General features: G+C 39.3%; 1 protein-coding gene across 1 annotated transcript in view; it reads left to right on the top strand.

Annotated features, from left to right (window-relative positions):
* prkcha (protein kinase C, eta, a) overlaps positions 1–6,122 on the top strand; it is a 65,435-nt gene that overhangs the window by 28,224 nt on the left and 31,089 nt on the right. The window lies entirely within an intron of this gene.

The raw sequence follows: 6,122 nt of genomic DNA, 5'->3' as shown, positions 1-6,122 counted from the left end.
TCCCAAAATGCTTTAAATTGTGAATAAACTTTTAGTTTCCTTTTTTAGTGAATAGTTTGTAACATTTCAGACTACATTCCAAAAAAGTTGGGACACTGAGTGTGTTTACATGCACTTAATAATCCGACAGCTGCAGAAAATCAGATTTTGTCAGTAATCCAATCAATGCATTTACATGCACTTGAGTAATCAGATAGTGGGGAAACTCCAGGTCTACATGGGTCAGATAGTAATCAGATTTCTGCTTTACAACCAGCCAATAAACTGTCAGAAGAAGACGCGATGTAAACATAATGACAAACTCAAACTTCATGCCGTGACTTTTTTTTAAATATCGCGCCTCTTTAACGCGGCGACGCTGCTCGCTTATTTCCGGTACCGCCGTCTGTTTTCACACAGACTGAGAAATCTGAAAGAAATCAGAGTAAGAGTTTACAGCACTGAGAAATCTGATTACTGAGCTAAAATCCAGCCTCTTTATCAGATTTCATGATCAGATTTCTAGATTGGGGTATGGTGTTTACATGGTCATTTGAGTAATCGGATAACTGCAGAAATCTGATTATGATCAGATTATGTAACATGTAAACGCACTGAGTGTGTGAAATGCAAATGCAAACAGAAAGCAGTGATTTGTAAATCAACTTTGATCTGTATTTAAATGAAAACGCTACAAAGAAGATGTGTGATCTTTCACCTTATCAGCTTCAGTAAACCGGTGATGCATCAGGCCGAGTCTGTTCATACACGCCGTCTGTGCTGCAGAGCTGTTTAACCGAACTACTGGAAATTTTCACCGATCAGAACACAGTTATACAGACATCACACAGAGTCAGTCGCGCGTCGTCCAGTTTACAGCATGAATGATGAAGATGTTGTTAAAAGCACGTGTTGTTTTTTTACCCTCGGCAGGTTTCTAGATCGGTCCGTCATTTCAAGCCTAAACCTTCCAGAAAAGCAGAACCCTTTTTTGGTGCTGTATAGAATGCTTTTCAAAAAGGTTCTGTATAGAACCATATACAGCACATTCTCCATCAATCTGAAGAATAATTTCACCATGTAAAGATCCATTTAAGTATTCAAATGGTTCTATGTAGAAACATTGTCTTTACTAAAGAACCCTTGAAGATGTTTTTTAAGAGTGTATGTGATTTACCTCTTCTTCATATCGTCCTCGTTCGTTTTAACGTTGTGTTGGTTCGCTCCAACATTTGTGCTGTTAGTGAGGATTTAGAGCATCTGTTTACAAACTGCCGGGCATTTTGTACATATTTCGTGCAAGGCATGATGGGGTTTTGGAACATCTTGTATTCAATTAATTGTGTTTTGCATTAATGTACCAGGGGGCAGATTCATGATTCATCGAAGTGTCTTAGGAAAGAAAATCTTTTTAAATGTGTTTTTTCTTAACTTCCTTCTTAAGAATAAAGTCAGGAAAAATTGTTATTCTTCAAATAACTTTTTTGTTTTTTTTCTTAACTATTTTCTTATATCTATCTTATGGTAAATTCTAAGAGCAAGTGGTATTCTTGAAAACACTGGGCCTCGTTCTCCAATATCTCCCTAAGTTTGTCTACATCAGATTCCTTTGTGCTCTTGAGTGTGTTTAGATTCTGTTCTTACCTCAGAACAAATCCCACATAAGAAACACTGGTGAATGTCAGACTGTTAGTAATAAAGGTTCTGTGCAGGTACAGACAGTGTAACTGTTCCCTCAAAGCTCCAACAGTGGTTTTAAGGTCTGATTGTGAACCTTAAATAAGTTTCTCCAGGTGAAAAGTTCGTATTTGTACCTTTTCATAACCAAATGTTTTAAACAGAACAGTAAAATAAAAGCCTGGAGACGAGACGGGGTGTGTGGAGTCAGTACAGCTTAGAACATATCATTTCAGTGGATTATGGTTCAGTTATGTTCCCTGACTAAAGGTACTGAGATGGACCCTTGAGGGTTCCACCCCAGAGGCAAGAAGGGAACTGACCCAGCGACAGTTTAGTACCTGTATTTCTAAGAGTGCAGAATCTTTGTGAAAACTGTATAAGGAGCAGCAGAGGCAGCGTCCGAGTTTGATAACCGATTCAAATGCCGACCTCGTCAAATCTCACAGCCTAAGACAGGAGTGAGGATCAGTTACCAACCGTTCTTCAGAGGAAAATTCTTCTTAAAGCCCACTTACGCAGGTTTCACGAAGATGCTGCACTCTCCGCCGTCACTCCACAGTCGTCATATTTTCTAAGAAACACTTTTTCCTGTTTGCTGTTTCTTCCACCGTCAGCTCTAGATACACCTCCAGCAGCACTGCTGTGTCTGATCCACTCAGACCAGCACAACACACACTAACACACCACCACCACGTCAGTGTTACTGCAGTGCTGAGAATGATCCACCACCCAAATAGTACCTGCTCTGTGAGGGTCCATGGGGGTCCTGACCACTGAAGAACAGGGTAAAAGGGGGCTAACAAAGTATCAGAGAAACAGATGGACTACAGTCTGTAACTGTAGAACTACAAAGTGCACCTATATAGTAAGTGGAGCTGATAAAATGGACAATGAGCCTAGAAATAAGGATAATGTTATGCCTGATTGGTGTGTATTTGCTAAATTTTTAAATTTTTAAATTTACTTGATTAGATGTTTTTCCTCTATTTTGCTCCTCTGAGTGGATTAAACTAAATAACGGAAAAAAACAATTAATATAAATTCAAAGTTCAATATCTCACATCGTTTATGTTAAGCTATAAGATGCACCACAGCCAACATAAGAAAACAATGCAGATTTTCTTAAGGCAACCTTAAGGAATTAAGATTGTCTGAAGAGAACGTTTGAGAACTTATCACATTTTTTGGGGGAATATAATTTAAGAACATTGGGCCTCGTTCACCAGCCGTTCTTAAGAAATTTCCTCTTAAAACCCACTTACGCACTTTTGACGAAGACTCTGACTCACCAGTGTTTCTTATCTGGGATTTGTTCTGAGGTAAGAGCAGAGTCTACACACACTCAAGAGCACAAAGGGGAGAACAGTTCTGCGCTTTAAGAACACGTCATGAATCTGACGTAAACTTTTTTCTTAGAACCTTTCTCAAGAACACACTTAAGAAGATGTTGGTGAAAGAGGCCCAATCTTATGAACGTTTTAGTGTTTGTCTTAAGATCCTTCACAGTTTTTTTCTTAATAAAGCCTCCGTGAGTCCGACCCCAGGCTTTCAGTCACTCTAAACCAGCCCCTCGGTCTGGAGGAGGCGCCCTGTTGGGGGGGTGAGCTGTGACATTTGCTCCCACGCTGCTTTCATTAGTGCCAAAGGTTGTTAGAAATGTTTTTAAAGTTAATACTGACTCCAGACACCTGAGAACGCGAATGTAGTCTAGCTTTAAATCTCATTTAAGGTGCACTGTTGGACCTTAAGGCTGCAGATGCTTCTGTTTAATGTAATTTGTGATGAACAGTGTCGAGTTCAATTAGAAAAGAATGGAAAATACACGCGTTTCACTGCTGCTCTCAGACTACTGGACGTCGCTGTATATTTAGATGTACCAGACTTCAAATAGTGTGTGTTCCTGTCACACACACACACTCATACATATACACACACACACACACTCACGTACATGCACACACACAGAGACACACATGCAGTTTCAGTATCAGAAATGCTATAAATGTTAAGAAGAGAAACCATGCGTGTCTATCAGAGAGGAAACACTCTCTCCTCTGTGCGTGTCCCTATTCTCTCTCTCTCTCTCTCTCTCTCTCTCTCATTTACCTCTGTCTTTCTCTCTCCTCTTTGTCTGTCTCTTCTGTCTCTCCCTCTTTTTTTACGTCTCTTACCTCTCTGTCTTTCTCTCCTTCACCCCATCTCTTCTCTCTTTCTTCTCTTTTTCTTTCTCTCTTGTTTCTCTCTGTCTCTCTCTCTCCTTTCTCTCTCTCTCCTTCTTTAATCAGTGCTTTGTTAAGGTAAGCCAGTTTAACCAGTCTTTCATTAAGTTAAACCAGTTTAATCAGGCCTTCATTATGCTAAACCAGTTTAATCAGGCCTTCATTATGCTAAACCAGTTTAATCAGGCCTTCATTATGCTAAACCAGTTTAATCAGTCCTTCACAAAGTTAAACCAGTTTAATCAGGCCTTCATTATGCTAAACCAGTTTAATCAGGCCTTCATTATGCTAAACCAGTTTAATCAGGCCTTCATTATGCTAAACCAGTTTAATCAGTCCTTCACAAAGTTAAACCAGTTTAATCAGGCCTTCATTATACTAAACCAGTTTAATCAGTCCTTCACAAAGTAAAACCAGTTTAATCAGGCCTTCATTAAGTTAATCCAGTTTAATCAGTCCTTCATTAAGTTAAACCAGTTTAATCAGTCCTTCATTAAGTTAATCCAGTTTAATCAGTCCTTCATTAAGTTAAACCAGTTTAATCAGTCCTTCATTAAGTTAATCCAGTTTAATCAGTCCTTCATTAAGTTAAACCAGTTTAATCAGTCCTTCATTAAGTTAAACCAGTTTAATCAGGTCTTCATTAAGTTAATCCAGTTTAATCAGTCCTGTAAATAATTAAACCAGTTTAATCAGTCCTGTAAATAATTAATCCAGTTTAATCAGTCCTGTAAATAATTAATCCAGTTTAATCAGTGCTTCAAAAAGGTATACAATAACTTTAATAAGTTGTTCATTAAGTCACAGCTCCCCGCCCCCGTTAGCGCGTGTGTGTGTCCACACGAATCCCCTTATTTCAGTTGTAGTTGAACTGATGGGTAAAGGTTGTGTGCTGTGTAAAATGTGTTTATGATCATTAAATTATAATCATTAACATATAAATGAATACAAGACGTTTTCCGGGGATGAATAAATAAATAAAAGAATGTTAATAAGCTGTCTTTGATATAAATACGACGATACATGAAAGACAAAAGGAAACAAATAATGATAACAGTGCGTGTACAGTAAATAAAATACAGTGAAGTAAATGAAAGATGATATCTGTCATGTTTTCTTTGATCTTGTGTCACTTCTGAGTCTGACTGTGACTGTCAGTGTTCTACTAACACACTGCGTGCGTCTCTGTGGCGGCGGTAAACACACACTCACACACACACACCACACACACACACACACTCACACTCACACTCACACACACACACACACACACACACACACACAGCGAGGCGGTGTGGGGGATTTGGGGGGCAGCGAGGCGCATTTCCTCTAACATGTGGTTAACAGTGCTAGCTGTACATCAGCCTGCTAATGTTAATGAGGTCTCTCTCTCTCTCTCTCTCTCTCTCTCTCTATCTCTATCTCTATCTCTATCTCTGTCTCTTTCTTTCCTCCCTCTCTCTCTCTGTCTTTCTCTCTTTTTCTTCTTTCTCTTACACCTTCTCTCTCTCTCTCGTCTTCACTTTCTCTGTCTCTTTCTTTCCTCCCTCTCTCTCTGTCTTTCTCTCTCTGCCTTCTCTCTCACACATCTTCTCTCTCTCTCTTTTTCTTTCCTCCCTCTCCCTCCCTCTCTCTCTCTCTCTCTCTCTCTCCCTCTCCCTCCCCTCTCTCTCTCTCTCTCTCTTTCTCTCTCTCTCTCTCTCTCTCTCTCTCTCCTCTTTTGCTCTCCTCTCTCTGAGAGAGAGAGAGAAAGTCTATTAGAGATTACTCCACACAGTTTGAGGGAAGTATGTGATGATTTAGGTGTGCAGTTAGCACCATGCTAATTGGTGTACATAAGCTTCCATTATTTGTTAGCGACATTAGCTGTGTAGCTCCAGTGCTAAAGCTAAAGAAGCAAACTTCAAACGCCCAACATGTCCCGACTGATCGACTGCATTTGGCGTGAAAGAGTGGAAACTGGAAATTTGTTTATTGCTGAACTGTCTCTTTAATGGTTAAACTGGAGTTGGTAAAATAGTGTAAAATCTAACACACATTCAAATGACCACAGTGAGCTGAAAACTGTAGGCCTGTTTATTTATTTTATACTTAATTTTATGTTTACATGATGTGTTTACTGCCCCGTTACCCTCAGGTTGTGTACGTTTTATTTGAAATGATCCTTTTTCACGATGATGAGTGTAAATGTGTATTTTGTAAAAATGTAAGTATTGTAATGAGTGTTCGAGGAAAATGAGTCCT

The sequence above is a fragment of the Colossoma macropomum genome, unplaced genomic scaffold, assembly GCF_904425465.1.
Source record: "Colossoma macropomum unplaced genomic scaffold, Colossoma_macropomum, whole genome shotgun sequence".
NCBI lineage: Eukaryota > Metazoa > Chordata > Actinopteri > Characiformes > Serrasalmidae > Colossoma > Colossoma macropomum.
The sequence above is the reverse complement of the archived record's forward strand: the minus strand, read 5'-3'. Positions and strand labels throughout refer to the sequence as shown.